A 21800-nucleotide genomic window follows, 5' to 3' on the forward strand; every position below is an offset into this window, starting at 1 on the left:
CTGACGTGACCAGCGAGTCTGTAGATGATTTCGAGGGATCATAATCGATAACTAACTTCTTTTTCACTAACAATTTCATATTGAGTGCCTGTCTTATTGTTTCAGAATATATATGCAGCGGGTAATAGAAGAGGCCTAGAGCCAACAGCTGCAGCACAGTAACAGCAGTGGCAACAACAGCAGAGGCTGCAGCTGCACCAGCAGCAACAACAGGAGTGGAAGCAGCAGCAGCAGCAGCAGCAGCAGCGGTAGGAACTGCAGCAGCAGCAGCAGCAGCAATATCATCGTAAGTAGTATATGTACTTATCATCGAATATGAAATACGTCGTGACCAACTAGTATGCAATGGTTGTAGATGATAACGAGGGACCAAAATCGATAAAAGTTACTATTCACCAAGAATTTCGTATTTTTGCAGTATTTGTCGCGTACACATAGTTTCTTTCGAAAAATATCATCGTTTACATAATATATTGCCGTTGTTGTAGATGATTTCGAGAATCAAAATCGATAAAACGTTACTTCTTTCCTTTTCACTAAGAATTTCGCATAGTTTCAGTATAAATATCCATTAATTTTCATTTTTATCTCCTTAGTACTGTGTATACGTACTCAAATTTCATCGTATATGTAATATGGTGCATAGTCCTTGTTGTAGATGATTTCCTGGCAGACAAATAAAGGGGAAAGGGAGGGGTATGTGCAGGAGATATGCAACAGGAATCGTAGATCTCATGTAAGTGTACATTAAAAAAAATTAGTTTGTTTCCCATACTTTTTGCATGTATACAATATGTTTCTATTATTAGATCATTATGTAGCGAGTAATATAGGGGAGCTGTATCACAGAATCCATAGTGGTTCAGACAAGAACGAAATGCCAACAGTGGGTGGAGGAGATTGAAAGAGACTTCATCGTCAAGAGGAGATGAGGGAGATGCCAAGGAGCCAGAGTGAAGCAGGTAATGCATACTCACTTTGCTCACAATCAGTGTTCTTTCATTCCTTGCAGCAGCAGTAGCAAGCGATATTTAGAACTTGTACTTAATTGTGTTTGTTAATCTTTCTCTCTCCTACAGCGAACGCGTCTGCGGGACAGTTTCCACAAGAAGCCATGGCTTGTGTACGGGGGCTGGCGATGCCTATAACATCGAGTTGGGGTCTTGTGCGCCACGCTTCGTGAACGAGGGCTTTTCTAGTCGCAATACGGAAAGCCGCCGCTGCCGCCCCCTGCGCCGCCTCCACACCAGCTCCTCACTGGCGTCGGTGGGCCACCCTCCCTCTGGCAAGCAGGTCAGGCCTGCTGCAGCAGGATGCTCGCACTGGTCCGACTCCACAGCATTTCTTCCTCCTCTCTTTCATCACCTCATCCTCTCCGATCTCGCGACGTATGGCACATACCAATCAACACATCACCGTAAACAGCTTCGCCACCTAGTTGTAGTTATAGTACTAGTAATAGCAACGATCCTCTCGGAAATTACCTCCCCTTTTAGTGGAAGACATCAGGTCAGTGACACCATACCTCAGGGAGGATACTCTATGACTGCAGATGCCTTTGAGGAGCGAATTTCATTCACAAGGACCGGGATTCCGGCAGGACAGTACCACGACCATTTCGGATTTCTAAGAGCATGCCTTCTTGTCGTGGAAACACATTTCCTCAATGTAGTCAATGATCCGCATATCCCACCATTCAATGTGGTACACTGGTGCACAGTGCTGTACATCGAACTGTCGCACCCACTGCTCCCCCACCTCCCCCCCCCCCCCCCCCAGTTTCCACTGATATTGAAGAGACAAGTCTTCCTTATCTTTGAGGGGAAAGATAGCATGATAACACGGAGTACGTCAACCACTTATTGGTTTCTTGAATCCACATTTTCCAAAATGGAACTTAGGGGTTCAGCTACAACACTGAGCTGAATACTACACCTGGACATCCATACACATGTCTGTAATACAGTAAATAGAGAGAACAGCTATACTGAGATCCATAAAGGTGTAGCTAATAAGAGGAAATACATTTATGTCGCAAATATAAAGGATCCAACTTGTTTTGCATGGTAAGTCCTGAGTTGCGAGATAAATTACAATTACTGAGATCATACTGAGGGTACAGGTAAATACGGTGTACCTAAAGATATGATCACTGGAGGGTATAACTTGATGGTAACGAGTTTTCTGTCAAGATCCGTGGCATACCTAAATTTGAGGCCCATACTACTGGAATATCGGTTCACGTTTATGGCCTGGAGAAGAAAAGCAAGCTAGATGAGCAGGCCCCCTCATTTTCTCAGAATTTGCTAATGGATAAAAACAAGGAGAAAGGCAGTTATCATTATGTTTGTATCAAAGACATGTCCTGAATTCTGTTCTCTCAATTGAGTAAGCACAAGTGTAAAAAGCTGTCTCAGTGCCTTTTCCTGAGACAAGTTATTAGCAGCGCATGTAGTAGACTGCGCTTGCAAGGACCTGGTACATGTTGTTATGCCTACTGAGGAAAACAAATCCACAAAGATTAAAACTGCTAACCATCAGGAGCAATGCTCGATTGTAATGTACGCCGACTTTGAATGCCTCTTCACTCCTGTGACCCGCTATGAAGTTGACCCTACGGCTCCACATACCACCTATACAGGAAAACACATACAACATGCGGCAGTGCATCAAATTGTATCATCCTATGATTCGTGTCTTAACCGCTACAAATCTTGTGTCTTTGATAATCCTGCGATTTGCTACTCAACGTCCATGGGAAGTTGATAAGCCTTACAGCTACAACGTTCGCATGACTAAATCGATGGAGAATGAAGAGTTGTACAATTAAGCGGTATACTGCCGTATTTGTGGGCTGCCGTTAGATAGAAAAGTCGAAATTCCTCGTAGGGACCACTGTCATCCTACGGGAAAGTTCTCTGGTGCAGCTCACAGTGCGTGCAATTTGAAGTACCAGCTACCAAGACACATACCCGTTTCCATCCTTAATTTAAGCGGCTATGATGCTCACTTTCTTGTTGAGCATTTGGCTGATTTCGGTTGGGAGCAAAATAAGAGCAGTGTTCTACCTGAGAGCGTCAAGGAACAAATTTTATTTTCCACACGAATGACGCCAAGAATTACGGTCCGCTTCCTTGACGCGCTACGTTGAGACTCTACGTAGGGGGGACATGCATATCACACAAGTTACATTTCACGACGAGAAAAAGTTTCAACTTGTGATTAGGAAGGGGCTACCCAACGTATCTGCATTCTCCAGCAAACATTACAGGCGATGCCGTATCGGATGCAGTGTATGAGCGTGCCATGAATGTCTGCCGGGAATTTAACTTCTCCACTTTAAGAGAATATGCATATCTTTACATAAACACAGACGTGCACTTGCTTGCGGACGTTTCTGAAAAATTCAAGAATCAATGCATGGCCACATATTCTCAGGACCCCACCTTTTATTACATGGCACTCGGGTTTTCTTGGGACGAAATGCTCCAGAAAACGAAGTGCACCATCGACTTATTGACCGATGGTGACTTCCTTCGGGAGACTTTGCCAATGTGTCTGTAGGCATGCGAAGGAAAGTAACCTACAACTGGGTTACAGGTTCAATGCATCCCTTGATTCGAGTTACATAATGTACCTGGATGTAAATAACTTATACGGGGACGCCATAAAAATCACTGCAGAATAGTGAGTTTTGATGGGTGCCCAAAGACAAATAGAAGCAATTTTGTGGAAAAATCATGGTGGGTATAGCGGCTGATTCTGATAGAGGGTATATGGGGTGGAGGCAGAACTCGCGTAGCCTGTCAGCTTGCACGATGCGCATACCTATTTGCCGCTGTGTGCAGAGCAACTGGTTACATGAGGAGGCTCCAACCCAAAACTGTTGACAACGCTGGGGGATAAGGGGAGATACATCATTCATTATTGTAATCTCCAGCTGTTTCTCAGACTTTGGGGGAATGATATGAAATTCTGATTAGAACCGAATGGGAAAACGCATTTCCAGTCCAAATTTTAAGGGGGTTATTATATTCAGTAAGAACTTCGTTGCTGCAGAGATGATTAGGATTGCAGTAGAGTTTGGGAAACCTATTTATGTCGGTATATGCATATTAGTCCTATCCAAACTCCACATGTACCATCTTCATTATGGGTTTGCGGAAACTCATTTCACAGAGCCTAAATTGCTTTATATGGATACAGATAGCTTCATCTATTGGGTGAAGATCTGAGACCAATATGAAGCATTGAGGTACCACTGTAACAAATTCGACACGTCCTCATAAGTGGACAATAAACCTTATGATATTGTACCACAGAACAAGAAGTTTATCGCCGGCCACTGTGGCCGAGCGGTTCTAGGCGCTTCAGTCTTGTACCGCGCTGCTGCTACGGTCGCTGGTTCGAATCCTTCCTCGGGCTTGGATGTGTGTTAGTTAGGTTTAAGTAGTTCTAAGTCTAGGGGACTGATGACCTCAGATGTTAAGTCCCATAGCGCTTAGAGCCATTTGAATAAGTTTATCAGCCTTATGAAAGGTGCGGCAAATGGACTGCCGATTGTGGAGTTTGTAGGTCTGCGCTCAAAAATTTATGCATATCGCACACTGGAAGGTGCCACCCAGAGGCAGGCTAAGTGCGTGGGTCATAAGGCATCAAGAGCCCTCTCTCTCAAAGACTATTTGCGCTGTCTAGACGGGATTGAAACTCTTCCGTACTCACTCTACTCACTTGTAGCGAGAGACGGGTTGGGGAACTCTTGAGTGGGAGGAAGAGAAGGAGGACAGAGAGAGAGTAGCAGTATGAGCCTTTTATCATAGTGTAATTAACTGCCGGCCGGGGTGGCCGAGCGGTTCTAGGCGCTACAGTCTGGAACCACGCGACCGCTACGGTCGCAGGTTCGAATCCTGCCTGGGGCATGGATGTGTGTGATGTCCTTAGGTTGGTTAGGTTTAAGAAGTTCTAAGTTCTCTGGGACTGATGACCTCAGAAGTTAAATCCCATAGTGCTCAGAGCCATTTGAACCATTTATTTTTGTAATTAACTGTGTGCGTGAGTGTGTCATGTAAATATTTATTAATTTATGTGTACTTTGTACACGTGTACATACCCGCTCCATGTGTCAAAAAAGCATAAAAACAAGAAACTATGTATACATTTGTGTGTAAATACATATATAAGTACACCATGTGTGTGAAAAATGTAAAAAAAGTTAAAAAAGTAAACAAAGGCATAAACAAAAAAAGTATTTGTATATTTATTTATTCATACACAATATATATTAAACGGTATATATATGGGTCTTCTCAATAGAATAGTTTTTAAGGTTTTCACCTGACGCTAGGCAACCAAATCAGGCTAGTTTTAAGTGTACATAGTCAGTAAAACCTTTGCTATTGGAAATTAGTGTCTAAGTGAACACATTCCATCAGAATTATTGTGAAAGTAATGAACTGTGAATGTAGAATTTAATTGTAGTAGTAAAAATAAAAGTATCTCTGCATTAGTTTTTAGCCTAGATTTATATACCTGGGAAAACTGTAAACATTCTCATCCAGTATTACTGGGAAAAAATTCTATAAAATATTCTCAAACAGGGTTATTGCTGTAGCATGTAAGTTAAAAGTATCTCTGCACTGACATAACAGAGTCAAGTTGTACCTCAAGAACTACATTGTACCTCAAGAACTGAAATGTATCTAAAGAACTGAACTATATCTCAAGAACTGAATTGTATCTCAAGAACTGAATTGTAATCTCAAGAACAGAAATCTGTCTGAAGAAAAGAACTGTATCTGGATGAACTGAATAAACAAACAATTCTTTACCTTACATCTTTGTTGTGTTATTTAAAAAAAACATCCCTTATTGCATTGCGCATATGTATAAAGGATGTGCATGACACAATGACATTAGTTTTTCGGAAGATGAGTGCCGTCAAGGAGACTAAGTTTAGGATGATAGATAACATAATACATAGAATGGTTGCATTGGGTTACACCTAGCGTGCAGCGCGAATTGGCTTATCCCTTTCAGACCTGAGAGAAACTATTTGTAGAAGCTGAATGAATTTTGAATGCCTTGCTTAAAAAATTTAGCGAATACAGGAAAATCCCACAGAATTTTTATATTTCAATCTTTTCCCCAAACTTTGGACCCATACGAAAGTGCTTGTTAGGCTTAATCTGTATAAATTTGTCAGAAATAAGTAACTCAAATGTCAAATACAGCAGAAGTGCATCATCAAAGAAACGCCGCAGTTGTAGAACGTAAACTGGAAATGAATTTGTAGAATCAAAGTACATTTTCAAATTTTGGACATCATTTTCTTTCAAGAAAAAGCCCCCACTTCCTAGTGAACAAATTGTAAATTAATATTTACATGCTACAGAGTTATTACGTCTCTGTATGATAGGTTACAAAAAAGTTTAAATTTTTTGAAAGACAGAAATACAAATTACATTTAGTACACCGTGTTCTTGTTCGCTTTGTACAACCTTCATTTCTAGAACGCCTTGCACTAGACAAATCAACTGTGGGCCAGTGTGCGTATTCATCGAGCCTTCTGTCCAAAAACAGGCTTGTCACCAGGTCGGTACTTTCTCTCAGGAGCCTGCGCTGCACCATTATTAAGGTTTTCTGTGGAAGGGCTTCGTTTAGTAGTGCACCAAAGTGATTCTCCAAGAGCCGTTCTGAAACCAAAAAGATCTAATTTATCCTCCTCAGGTACTCGAGGAACTTCACAAACTTCCTTGTATTCTGTTCAGGAATTGACGCAAGCAAGGTCTCTTAAATGAATTACTAGCATCAGAGTCCATTTCCTTGTTTTTATAAATGTTCTGTAGGCCACCATCATCTGATCGCAAATGTCAACTCCTCCCATGCTCGTATTTATACTTTGTAACAACTGATGGACATGGAACATTGACATACTTTTTCCTTTTTTCTCCGCCATTGTACATCTGTAACTGATCCAAAACAGTTTGACACCAGTGCCACTACTTTTACGTCTTTTCATTGAATGACAACACCATTGTTGTCATCCCTACAGAATTCTTCCATGTCACTCTTTTCAATTTTTTCTCCTCAGTCAGATGCACATCTCTAATTCTATTACGCACACGCACGATTGTTCCTGTTCCATACATTCCTTTTCTCGCATGGCTTCCAACAGCGAAATGGTTGTAAAACATCTGTCAAAGAACATATAAGAAAATCTCTCTAGTATTTATGTCAGTCGAAGCACAATACAAGGCCCTTTCGAGCAGAGGTGTTGATTTTCCCTGATAAATCTCAAAATCTAGGACTAATCCTTTGCTCATTGCTAAAACAAATGTTCTTAAACTTCTTAGGCGTGGTTTAATTGGTACATATTGCTTGAAGGAACAACGACCTGTACAAGGTATCAACTGCTCATCGGTAATGACCTCCAGTGGGGCGAGGCGATTTGACACAGGCATTCCCCACGAAGTCTACTGCAGGTTGTACTTACCGGACAACATTCTTCACGTTATCTTCTGGAAAACGATGTGTGTCAACAACATGTAACGACTTTCGTTCAGAAAGGAAACGATGCCTTGTGATATTGTCTGCTATTAATGGAAGGCGAAATCCACGTTGACAACACATTTTCATACGCCGGTATTTACTATTGCCCATTATTGATCATTAGAGTGAGTGCTCCGAAAACTTTTCTTACTTCCTGCACCGTAGCTCTCAAACGTGCCCTGCTTTAGATATATAATACATGTTTGTATATGTGGATGCAAGCTCAAAAAATTTGTCAGGAAAAGTACTTCATACTAGTCATTGGAGATTCATGGAAAATACCAGGTATGGGAGGGCCTCGCGAAGGAAATGTTTTCTCACTGTCGCTTGATTCAGGTGGTACCTGCTCATTTTGCATTTGCTCTTGTCTTTCACTTATATTTTCTACCTGCTGGTCTGAAGTAGGGGCTGCTAGTCGGAGTCATCAGATTTATCAGATGAACTACTACTTTCAGCAATTTTCTTCGTAGGTAATGGGCTCCAGGAATCACCAACAATGTCATCATCACTGCTAATGTCCTCCACATCTGATTGGTCAAGAAGGTATTCAGTTTCTGCATGTCAGCGTATCTAGAAAGAGGGACGCCTATTAACCTTAACAACTGAAATCGGGTACAAAAAAAATGGAGTAAAGGTCTAACTCACACAACTGTATTACTTGGATTATCGAAGCTTCTAATGCAGAAACACTGTTGAACAAACAATCTTAATGCACTGCATTGGGTTCATTCATCATTCAACTATGCTTCTAAATTTTTATGTGCTGTGAAAGCATGTAGAACATAACCAAATTAATAATAACTCCGTGAGGTCGTCTCAAGACCGCCGTCGTCAGAGAATTTGAAACGAAATGCCACACAGCGCAAGTTCTGAAGAAATACTAACTAAAATGGACTGTAGCACACCCTCTGAAACTTGCACTATTGTGTGGGCCAGGTCTCCACCGTTGCACTTTAACCATGTCGCTGTAATCTGCCAAGAAACGTATCAACACAATTGTGCACATACGGTCTGAAAGGGTGATGGGAGCAGGAGGCACGTGACGGCGTCCGCTTCCAAAGATATATGATACTGTATCTAGGAGAACCACGGACATAATATCTATGCAAAACTGAACACTGTAAAAGGGTGAACAGGGTGAAGACAAATCGTACACCCATATTATGAGACAAAACTCATTTATTTCTCTTAGAAATTTTACATTTTCGTAAGTAGACCCAGCAACACAGTTTTCACACATCTTCTTCTTCCTCTTGAGCCGATGGAGAGCAAAACACCCGTAGAATTAGAGATGTTGAATAGCACCAAACTACTCGACGCATCCATGAGATCTTCTCCTTACCCTTTACATATATGATGCTCGAATAATCGAACAGACGTCAGGATATCTTTATATCATATGACAGGATAATCCCAGTGAATTAATGGTAGAAATGTATTAAACACTTTTTACTCCTCAGTGTTTTAGTGCACTTCACATCCGCGAAAGACTTCGGTGATGCAATGTCTGCTGAGAATGTCTCAATTGTACCAGTATATTTTGTGTATATCACATCTCTAAATATGATCTGTTTATGCTCATTATCTTAAAAACCATGAAGTAAAGCAATATTTCATTTAAAAAAGTAACAGCAGTTTACTTGGCTATGGACTGACATTACTATTTTTATGATTGTTTTTGTTCCGCTATAGAGCCAATATAATACATCTTAATTCATGGTGGTCCATCAATCTGGCATCCCGCATTGGAGTCATAGTACTTTAAACAGGGATCATACTTTGGAATGAATTCATCCCTTTTAAACAAGTCAGGCAGCACATAAAATCTATGCAATATATATCACATAGTAAGGCTACTAGCTGTGTAGGGAACATGTAGTAATCAAAATCGTTCACGTGGCGACGGCTCTCAATCAGTTTAATGTAAATATCCAACAGCATATTACACACATTTCTTGATTTCACCCTCTCAAACACTTTGTAAGCAGTAACATTCTCTTTTCCCAACGAATTTTTAATGGCATATTTGCATGCTGAAGTTTTCTTAGCAGAAAACGTAATTATACGTAAAAGAGAAATAATTTCAGCCATAGATTTAGTCCACGGCTGTATAAAAATTGTATGCAGCCGCTGGAAACAAATGAAGATTTTTGATCGTCACATCATTATACTAATATCACCTTTTGTTTTCTAGGTCTTGTACATATCGGACGTATATGGCACACAGCCATTAATACTACAATTATTTCATTATTTTATTCACGGGTCGCAACAAAACGGCACTAGTAATCCCATAATGTAAGTGTACTTTTAAACTGTGTTTTTATTTCAGAATACAGTGTTAGTGTTCAAATAAGTTACGGGTTACGGGTTTGGTGCCGGGTAAGTTATTTGAACATTCAATTCACCGGGAAAAGTTAAGGTCTTACACTGTCTTAATAACCAATGTATGCATTATTCTGTGTCTTTAGTCATTATAAGATTGTTGGGTGACTTGGCATGGCAAAAGGTTTCGTACTTTTAAGCAAAAAGTCGTCCAGATCGATCCACCGTCGTCTTCCGTTGCTGTCATATTACGAATTCCGAATTTAGTGAAAACACAGAGAAAAGAAACACGGTGATAAATACATGAACGGACCTTTAACGAAAATGCCATGCTGAAGCGCCGAAAACTTATTCAGTGAATTACATAATGAATATTAGATATTACAATTATACAGTTTCGATCTTGTTACAAATGAACCAAAAAAATTAATAAAAAATTCCCAATCCTCAACGCTAGCTGTCGTAACATATTAAGAAAGTAAGAGCCCAAGAATATATATATATATTTTTTCTCATGAATGAGTACAGCTCTGTTCTTGAGTAAGTAGAGTTGTGCCGTCACTACTCCCCTTTAATACCGATAATTAAAGCATGAAGATAAATCATACAATATATTCATTAACAGTCCTCAATTTCACTATTAGAATTACGGCATTACTTTATTCACAAATATCCTGCACACTCTTGAAGTTGAATAACTGAATGACGATGGATTCATAGTGATTATTCATTTACATACAGATTGTGCTCTGAAAGCAACAAGCAGAAGTCTATTCTACGCTTGGAATAAGGCATTCTTTGCTTTCAAACCCATAGGACGTTTCCACACAACATGGCATTTCTTTTTGAAAATTGAGCTCCCGCATACACATGTCATAGAATCTAAACAGGTGTGTATCACTAAGTCGGCATTTCTTGGACATGTAACAAACACAATCTTTGTGTGATGTTCTAGCATGGACTATTGTTTTTTTGTAACAAACTCAATTTTGCCAGCTGCAACAACAGATCCGTTTTGCAGTGATCCTCCATCTGCTCCAAGTGTTAAACAGGTACGGCGCTTAGCAACAGGAACTTAAAATGTGTTTAGACTCGATACAGAACAGTTACAGTAACTTATGTTCCAGCGTGTGCAAAGAAAATGGCTTTGTCCACTCGTAAGAGAGGTATAGATTAAACACATTGATAGCCATAACGGTATGAGAGAAATTTCGTGTTGAAAATGATGCGTGCTACTGATTTTGAAACTGAACATCTGATTTGTTCCAGAACCACAGCTGTCAAGAGGAGACATTTCCAGTACATAGCTCTGTGTCAAACTGCAACAGCAATCGTAATATTTACTTTTAATTACACTGATAAATATGTGCCTGGTTCGCAACATTCTTGTGATTCAGGAGACGGCGCAGTAGCAAGCAACCAGGTCGGGGCCAGAAACAGTATCTCAGCAGACGCCTTTGATCTGGGCTGGATCTGACCCATCCTTTGTGCACAAGTTCGGAGAGTCCGGGAAAGCTTCCGGTCTGCCGTGGCTTATGACAGTTTCTCTCGCGCCTCCCCCTGGATGGGTGATTAATAAGCTGATTCTCAGTTTGCGTTGAGCCGCCTTCGGGACTGCATCTGTTACAGGTATACTCAGTGGCAATTACAGAAGATTCAATATGACGGGTGATGGCGATGGGGTAGCATTCGAATTCCCACCACTCAGGCTCTCCTGTGGAGGAACTTCGACGGCTGGCGGGCCTCTTCCTGACACACGTTCCTTGGCTGCTGCCAGGGGATGCGCGTGCTGTTGGTAGTTTTCTCCGGTCTCCGAGCATAAGCGCCGTACTGCGGCATAATGCGTTGCGTGTGGACGTCCGGAAGATGAGTACGAGGAATATCAAAGTGCTTTCGACGATCTGAAAATCTATTCGTGAATGGATCGTACTTCTCAATACATGGCAGAGGTATTAGTTGTTGTTACTATAAAAACATGCAGTAGGCACTGTCCTCCTTCCATGTTCGTCCTGGTGGAGCAGTCCGACCCAGTCAAATTAGAAGTTCTGTAGTACTTTTAAAAAAGAGAATACACTTAGCAGACCTGTAGCGGTCGGGAAGTCCATAGCTGTGACGGTATAAATTCATGTCGAAATTTGAAATTCCAACTATCATTTCACGTATCACTTCTTCCAATGGTGAAATCAAATAATAATATGGCCGGTGTGGCCGAGCGGTTCTAGGCGCTTCAGTCTGGAACCGCACGACCGCTACGGTCTCAGGTTCGAATCTGCCTCGGGCATGGATGTGTGTGATGTCCTTAGGTTAGTTGGGCTTAAATAGTTCTAAGTTCTAGGGGACTGATGACCTCAGATGTTAAGGCCCATAGTACTCAGAGCCAATAATAATAGGTTTGAATTATTAATGCAGTTTCTCATCAAAAACATAACACCGTTTTTTATGCACGCAGGCTACAGTGAAGTGTTACTTTTTTTTCGAGTAGTTCAAGTGTGTGTGTGTGTGTGTGTGTGTGTGTGTGTGTGTGTGTGTGCGTGTGTGTGTGACTTTGAAACAAGCTGTTTAAGCACCTATATTAACGATGTAATTGATATTTCCTGCGGCACATCTTCTGAAGCAATATTTGTGACATATTCAAGATATGATAATCCGCATCAGTTTTAATACCTCCTGTGGCACATCTTCTGAAGCAATATTTGTGACATATTCAAGATATGATAATCCGCATCAGTTTTAATACCTCCTGAAATAGTTCATGAAAAGCACCGCAAGAGATTGCGTTTGGAAGGCTGGGGCAGTTTAGAGTCCATGGAGGAACGAAAAAGCGCCGCACTTGCTTTAATGTCCCATGCTAGTTCCTGCGTTTCCGGCAAAACAAACTTTCCGAAAGAGCGCTGTAGTCGTTTAAATACCCCCACCTAGTTCCTGTGTCATCAGCAGAGCAAACTACAGCTCTCTCTCTGTCTCTCTCTCTCTCTCTCTCTTTGCAGGCAACTATCTTTTTTTTTTTGGAGCGTATTTCGAATCAGCCTGCCACAACCTTTGCCAATTTGTGTGTGTATGAAATAGCTGTTGTGTCCACCTTATGTGGTGAAATAAATAAAAAAATTAAATTTATTGATTTTCTTGAAAAGAGAAAAAATTACGGACATGGAACTGTAACTTTAGAATTTTTGAAGGGCTTTTTTACGGACTGTATTGACCAGCCTGAATGCGGACAAATTCAGTGCTGCGTGAAATATGCCTGTAATATAATTTACCATTCCGATTAATTACATTTTTGAATTCTACGTCATTGTTGGTTTATTCAGAGTTCTGACCTTAGACGTAAAATTCGTCTTTCTGCCACAGTATTAATTCGTTAGTCGCCATCGGTGTTCTTCTCTTTGTCGACCGTGCGTATCTTCCTGAGTCGGCATCGGTTCACTTCACGAAGACGGTGGAACCCAAGGAAATACAATGCTACGTCACTTTAAATAATTCTCGTAAAACTTAGATACTTCTCACTATTTTTTATTCACAACACAATAAGACTTGCTGTGCTCGTCGCACAAACCATAATTACTAACTATATGGCTGCCTTTCCGCACACTCCAAAAATCACGGCCATCCTCCACAAGGCAACAATCGCAAGTGTCTCTTAGCTCCTTCTTGAAGTATGAAACAAAAGAGAATCCAATGTGAACATTACAAAGATTATAATCTACATGCCTCTCAATTTAATCTTTGGCGCAGCTTTTAAGGTATTGTATGTCTCTGCATCGGAATGTGTCATTACACTTATTATCCCCTACATCACTGTCATGTGACCAGGTATGAATTATCGATCATCGTGAACTTATTTCTTGTTTTACCTGTAATTACGGTATTAGAACTTTCTTCATAGATGAACTGCGAGAGATGTACGGCCACCACATTTTCAATTACAGTAGAGTCACGCTAGATTTGCATCACCCACATTTTAAATACTGAAAACGAGTGAGTTTTAGCAACATCAGACGGATTCTCATTTGGCGCTAGTCCAAAATAAAGCATTAAAGATTGAATCAATGCAGTGATGACTTCATAAAGTAATTTTTTTTCTAAGAATTGTGACTGGTTTGGATCAATGTTTTATGATCTTCAAACAGGTACTCCTGGCCGACTGCTGGAGATGGCGGCATGGAGCACCAAATGCTCTAGGACGGAGTGGCAAGGAGTAACGGCCTAAAGGTATCAAAAATTGTATAAGAAAAAGTACCACCCCAGCTGTATCTTGAGAATGTCCTCATTGTCCCACACGACCAGTTTCTGCAGAACATTACCGCCGGCCTCGAGACCTACTACTGCCAAAAGAGTATTAGAATTCCTTCGAGCATTTATTGGGGAGTCCCTGTTACTAGTACCCGCGGACTAGTGTTTTTCTTATGCTTATTGACTCGTTACTTGGGATAAGTTTCGTTTCATTCAGTAACCTATAACGATCTATCTCACAATATGCTCTAGAAAATTACTGCAGCCAGTGAGTCGCGCAAATGCTATTCAAAAAATATTCTGATAGCCAATACCGAGACACACACTGCAAACGCGCCTTGTGTTGATGTAAAAGTGTGATGTTTACCCCCAAATAAAAACCTGTAACTTGAAATATGTCGAAGCCAATGTGATTAATGTTGCACAACCGTACCACCAGTGTACCGGAAGGAAATACTTGCGGATGGAGCTATGGAACGTCAAAATCACTGTGTAGCCCAACTCAAAAGAAGAGATACCTGTTCATTTTTTCCTACTTTCTGTTACAGTTGCCTACAAAACATTTTATTTGTGGTAACCAGTTTCGGACTACATTTCCCTTTCCCAAACAAAATCCTCCATTGGTTTGAGGCTGAATCATGAATTCCGAAAGTAGTCGCCACAAATAAAAATTTTGGAATTCAACTGTGATAGAAACTGGAAAAGATTGTTAGTAATCCAAGTTGCTGGTCCTCGTTCATACATTACGAGAGACATATTGTTGATCTCCACCAACAAAATAATAACAGCAGCCGGTACCACTGCACGTTGAATTATGACCGGTGGCTCTCCGTTCGTGACACCACACCTCTCAGTCCCTCCCTCACCACCTCATCCCACAGCCACTCCATCTGCAGTGGTGCGGTAATTTAGATTAGTTAAGACATTATACGACTTCATAATCTGGGTCTCTGTGTAGATACACGACTGAGGACGAGCAGCACATGCTCGAAACACGTGGTGTTTAAATTAAAATAAAGCGTTAAACCCAATCTAAATAATTAAAAATGTAAATGTTTTGTTGTTCAAAATCGTGTATATCTGAAGGTTTTGGCCGATTTCTTTGAGATTTAGACAAGGTAGATGGACAGAGACAGGCGGCAGGAAGAGATACACACCCGGAAATGGAAAAAAGAACACATTGACACCGGTGTGTCAGACCCACCATACTTGCTCCGGACACTGCGAGAGGGCTGTACAAGCAATGATCACACGCACGGCACAGCGGACACACCAGGAACCGCGGTGTCGGCCGTCGAATGGCGCTAGCTGCGCAGCATTTGTGCACCGCCGCCGTCAGTGTCAGCCAGTTTGCCGTGGCATACGGAGCTCCATCGCAGTCTTTAACACTGGTAGCATGCCGCGACAGCGTGGACGTGAACCGAGGGTGCAGTTGACGGACTTTGAGCGAGGGCGTATAGTGGGCATGCGGGAGGCCGGGTGGACGTACCGCCGAATTGCTCAACACGTGGGGCGTGAGGTCTCCACAGTACATCGATGTTGTCGCCAGTGGTCGGCGGAAGGTGCACGTGCCCGTCGACCTGGGACCGGACCGCAGCGACGCACGGATGCACGCCAAGACCGTAGGATCCTACGCAGTGCCGTAGGGGACCGCACCGCCAGTTCCCAGCAAATTAGGGACACTGTTGCTCCTGGGGTATCGGCGAGGACCATTCGCAACCGTCTCCATGAAGCTGGGCTACGGTCCCGCACACCGTTAGGCCGTCTTCCGCTCACGCCCCAACATCGTGCAGCCCGCCTCCAGTGGTGTCGCGACAAGCGTGAATGGAGGGACGAATGGAGACGTATCGTCTTCAGCGATGAGAGTCGCTTCTGCCTTGGTGCCAATGATGGTCGTATGCATGTTTGGCGCCGTGCAGGTGAGCGCCACAATCAGGACTGCATACGACCGAGGCACACAGGGCCAACACCCGGCATCATGGTGTGGGGAGCGATCTCCTACACTGGCCGTACACCACTGGTGATCGTCGAGGGGACACTGAATAGTGCACGGTACATCCAAACCGTCATCGAACCCATCGTTCTACCATTCCTAGACCGGCAAGGGAACTTGCTGTTCCAACAGGACAATGCACGTCCGCATGTATCCCGTGCCACCCAACGTGCTCTAGAAGGTGTAAGTCAACTACCCTGGCCAGCAAGATCTCCGGATCTGTCCCCCATTGAGCATGTTTGGGACTGGATGAAGCGTCGTCTCACGCGGTCTGCACGTCCAGCACGAACGCTGGTCCAACTGAGGCGTCAGGTGGAAACGGCATGGCAAGCCGTTCCACAGGACTACATCCAGCATCTCTACCATCGTCTCCATGGGAGAATAGCAGCCTGCATTGCTGCGAAAGGTGGATATACACTGTACTAGTGCCGACATTGTGCATGCTCTGTTGCCTGTGTCTATGTGCCTGTGGTTCTGTCAGTGTGATCATGTGATGTATCTGACCCCAGGAATGTGTCAATAAAGTTTCCCCTTCCCGGGACAATGAATTCACGGTGTTCTTATTTCAATTTCCAGGAGTGTAGATAGAGACAGGGGAGAGAAGGAGATTAGGATGTATATCCAATTCCCATACATTTAAGAAACGTGTGCATTCTCTGTCCTTTGTTTTCCCTTTACGCAGACCGAGCCGCAGCAGAGCATGTCTGGGTAGAGCTATACTGTGTACATCGTAAGAATAAACTTGATGAAAACAATACGCTGAGATTTCTTCCGCGTTTGCTTCAATCTCACTGAATTTCATTTCAAGTGGATCGGAAGCCAAACTATGTATAGTACAGTCAAGTACGATCATAAAGGCGGGTCCACACTGAGCGCCCAGTGCCGCGCCGAGCCGCGCTGTGCAAAACGGCTCTGCGCGCTCAGTGTGGACGGCGAACCGCGCCGCGCAGTTTTCCGGTTGTTGTCGGTACATCAAAGGAAGTGGCGCGTTTGCGCGCGCTCAGTTCAGACGGGGCTTCGGCTCGCTCCATCTTCAGACGTTGCGCGCGCTCCAACTGGAACACAGTGCGCGCGCGCCTCTGAGCGGCGGGGTGCAGCGGCGCGGCGCACTCAGTGTGGACCCGCCTTAAGGATACGTTTTATGCTCTGTGACACGCACACAGACTGAGCGATAATGTGGGACAACAGCATTGCCTGCGCGTTAACTTGGACAGCACTGTTTCAACTAACCTGTAATGATGTGAGCAGCTGCAGTTCGGAAGCGAAAAGAAACGAGTAGAAAAACAATATAGCATCGAACGTCATTTAATTCTGAATAAGAATGAAACAGTATTCGGTAAAACTCCAACTCTACCGCACGCTTCTTAGGTGACCAAACAGAAGGCAAACAATGCTCTCGTTCTCACCTAACAGAGAATTCTAAGTACAAAAAGAGTGACAAAAATTCCTAAGTTAAACACAGAGTAATTTTGCTGAGCGAGCTATGTGTGATGGAAAAGCATACTGCGGAGTTTTTTTGAGTTCTGAAGCCACTGAAGGTATTAATTGCAGTCAGTTGTCTGGTTATTTCTTCGCTCCTTCCTTATCTGAAACCGAGTAACACATTTCAGTTCTGGAACTGTCATCTGCTACGTTGATAACGAGTCGATGAACAACAGAATTCACGAAGCTACCCAGGTGCCCTATTCTCTCCTCATCTTTTATGACGTGCCGTTCTATATCCCGCCAGCGTTCTGCACTGGCATGTGAAAAAGCTGCGGACGTTAGTTCCAACGCGTCTGGCATCTTAACAGTCTTGTTATTTCTAGCGACAGATTCCTGAACTTGGCTCCAGACCAGTTCTGTTGAGTTCATATTGTAATAGTGGAGAGACAAACGTCTAAATGCAGCATCTGAGTGGTATGCTCGATGCTGTGAAAGTGATAGTTTTTCACGTTCCTACGAGAACGTTCGTGTTAGATTATATCTGTGGCAAAAACAATGAACATAATCCAAGTAAAGGGTATTTGGTTTTTCACTTTTGTTCTAAAAATTAAATTTATATGTTTTCTTAATGAAAGCAATCTTTATTAACAATCTTCCACAAAATATCTATAATTAAGAATTTATGTTTGAAATGAAAACAGGAATTTCGTGTGCAGTATATAACTAGAAACAAGAAGATATGCATTATTCATACAAAATGACGATGAATTTTACAATTAAATAAATGCCATGTGGCTAGGGCCTCCCGTCGGGCAGACCGTTCGCCTGGTGGAAGTCTTTCGAGTTGAAGCCACTTTTTTTTTTTTTAATTATGTGTCGTAGCTAACAAAACGAAATAAAATAAAATCATAGCCATCCCTACGGGGCAACGCCACTTGTGTCAAAAATATTCAAATGTGTGTAAAATCTTATGGGACTTAACTGCTAAGGTCATCAGGCCCTAAGCTTACACACTACTTAAACTAATTTATCCTAAGGACAAACACACACCCATGCCCGAGGGAGGGCTCGAACTTCCGCCGGGACCACTTGTGTCCAGGCCAAACAAAAATAAACTCTTACCTCTTCAGGTACTTCGGTGACTTGCTTGTCGATGGGGATGAAATGATGATGATAAGGACAACACAACACACTGTCCCTGAGAGAAGAAAATATCCAACCCAGCCGGGAATCGAACCCGGGCGCTTAGGTATGACATTCCATCGTGCGGATCACTTTTTTTTGTTCGGTGTTGTTCGTTGCGTTTGGTCTGGGCGGACGTCACATGACAGCCGTTCAAGTTGATCGTTGACACCTTTAGTCAGTTTTTCTTACTACAAAGTGCCACTGCCTCTCTGATTGAACACGATGAGCTACCGTGCCACCAACCACTCAGCTGCCAGGGGCGGACGTTTTACAACTACGAGACGTACGTATTTCAAATGGTACGGGAAAAAAAGGACACGGCGAAACTTGAACAACGGATCCATGAAAACTGCAGCAGATTATCAATCTACTACGTTACCGATTCCACTATCCAGTGTGTTTTTGTATCTCAGCTGCGTCTAATAGAGTTCCTATAAAAAATTCTAATCCGATTTTTTTGGTAATTTATGAGAAACATTAAAAACAACTGTTTATCGGCACTTTTTAATCGTGTTCCACACGCGTGTTTCACTACGGAGCAGAAATCAGCCTCAGCCATTTTCATACTGCGTGTTACCAGCACGACAATCAGACCACAACAATACAGAGTCTATGCCTGTACACGATTCTTTAGATAAAAACTACATAGCGAAAGCGTGATTAAGAGAAACGTAAGTTTCTATTAATACATTAGAATACTGAAAGTTTCATTGAAGGTAATATAGTAACAAAACAGCTAATAAATGGGTAGAACGTACTTCCAAGAGCGTAACAACAGTGTACGTGTGCTACGACTTCTGACCAATCATTGCCTTTGTGTTTTTTTACATCAGGTTTATTGGTTCAAATAGCTCTGAGTAATATGGGACTTAACATCTGAGGTCATCAGTCCCCTAGAACTTAGAACTACTTAAACCTAACTATCTGAAGGACATCACACACATCCATGCCCTAGTCAGGATTCGAACCAGCGACCGTAGCAGTCGCGCGGTTCTGGACTGAAGCGCCTAGAACCGCTCGGCCACAACGGCTGGCATCAGGTTTATTTTTATGATGAATACAGAATAGAATACATATCAATTTTACAGGCAGCAGTTTAACACAAATAATTATAAAATATTGCTATTCTGGAAGAAATAATTACCCACCCACGGTTCTCATAACCTCTTGGTACGACACAAGACGTTTTCAAACCACACATTTCGTTCACTTCTGGAGTAAGTGGAAGTAAGGAGGTGAATGAGGTGTTTGTTCCTGTAATTTATATTGCACTATTTTCTCATTGCTCAATCAGATGCGGTGTCACGAATATCGACAATGTCTTTTTTCGTGAAATCAAAAAGTTCGCATAATACATCCAGCTTCTGATTGCATTCGGCTTCCTTCTATAGTCCTCTTGCTTCCACTTGATGGCTAATCCGTTTCTGGCACGACATGGTGAATCTATTATGACAAACGATGCATATAATCAGTTGCATTCTCTCAAGAAACGTCCAAGACAAGCTCTTGGTAAGGGCTCAACGAAACGGGGCCTATCGGGAACAAATATTAGTCGTAGTTAAGTCTTCGTGAACAGTTTGGTAGCCTCTTTTCTCTGATTGCCTGTATTTCATTTGCACTTAGACACTACAGTCCAGTTCCATATTGTAAACTTCCTCAGTCCGGAACCGCGCTGCTGCTACGGTCGCAGGTTCGAACCCTGCCTCGGGCACGGAAGTGTGTGATGTCCTTGGGTTAGTTAAGTTTAAGTAGTTCTAAGTCTAGGGGACTGATGACCTCAGATGTTAAGTCCCATGGTGCTTAGAGCCATTGGAACCATATGCAATTGCAATTTCGTCGTTTTTTTTCCTGTGGTTGCAGCATTTGTACGTCCTTCACGGATAAGCTTTAAGAGACGTGTGGCCATGACACATTAACGTGCAGCCACGTTTGAATTAAGCCACCTGTACCCTAATTGTTGAAAATAGGTGAGTTTTAGAAATTCTGATGTAATTCTGGCAGATGATAAGTCATACCAAAGAAAGCATTTCTTCGTGCATTTCAATTTATCCTTTTGGGCACAAAACCGTAAATAAAACGCCGCGTAAACAAAACTATTCTGTACACGTTACTAAGCGATGTACGTTGACGTGGCAAAAATTTCCTTGTCATTTCTCCGAGCTGAAGAGACTGGGCCCACGAAGCATAATGTAAAACAAATATTGTAATAGCTGTACGAAAATGGATAGTCGATCGTACAGTTATCAAGAAATAATTTGCACTGCGAAAAATCAAATATAAGAAATATTTAAGTGATTGTTTTGAAAGTCGACGTAGTGAATGACATGCTTATGGTACAACTTGTGAAAAATGAATTTGTAAATAAGGAACGTCGGGGACAGCTATAATGAAAATTAAATGTCGTCTCATCGTAACTGTATATCATTTGCTCAGATATGTTTGTATAACGTCTGCACTAGCAGTAATTTTACCTGTTACAGAATCTTGTAGCATGTGTTAAGGATATGGATACGAGCCCACGACGTCTCTCTCTCTCGTTTCCCCCACTCAATCATGCACCCACTCAATCACTCATTTTCTCTTATCTCCTTTTTCCTGTCCCTTGCTCTCTTATTCTCGCTACCCCCTCAATGACTCTCTCTCTCTCTCTCTCTTTCTCTCTCTCCTCCACTCCCCCCCCCCCCCTCTCTCTCTCTCTCTCTCTCTCTCTCTCTCACACACACACACACACAATTTTAGCCCAGCGTTGCGTGCGAAGCGCCACCTCCGGTGCTCGTGTATCTTCGGGGAGTCGGGTGCGCAGCAATAAATTTACTCTCTCACACCCAATTTCCCCTGCAGCGCCATCGGATTTCCTTCTAGGATTTCCTACGCCGTGATTTACTTGGCCTCAGACCTCAAACGCCTCTTCCTTTCGCTAAATTACTCCCTTATTTGATTGTGTGTCCCCTTACAGCACATGCATGGAGTGCGCCACGTATGTTTCAGAACACGTGGCATTTGTTTACCTGTAAATAACAAGCTGTTGAGTATTCCATTTTTTCAATGAGACAAAGGTGATTAGATAGTAGATTTCGGTGCTTTGACATATTAA

Source organism: Schistocerca cancellata, chromosome 8, assembly GCF_023864275.1.
Source record: "Schistocerca cancellata isolate TAMUIC-IGC-003103 chromosome 8, iqSchCanc2.1, whole genome shotgun sequence".
Classification (NCBI taxonomy): domain Eukaryota; kingdom Metazoa; phylum Arthropoda; class Insecta; order Orthoptera; family Acrididae; genus Schistocerca; species Schistocerca cancellata.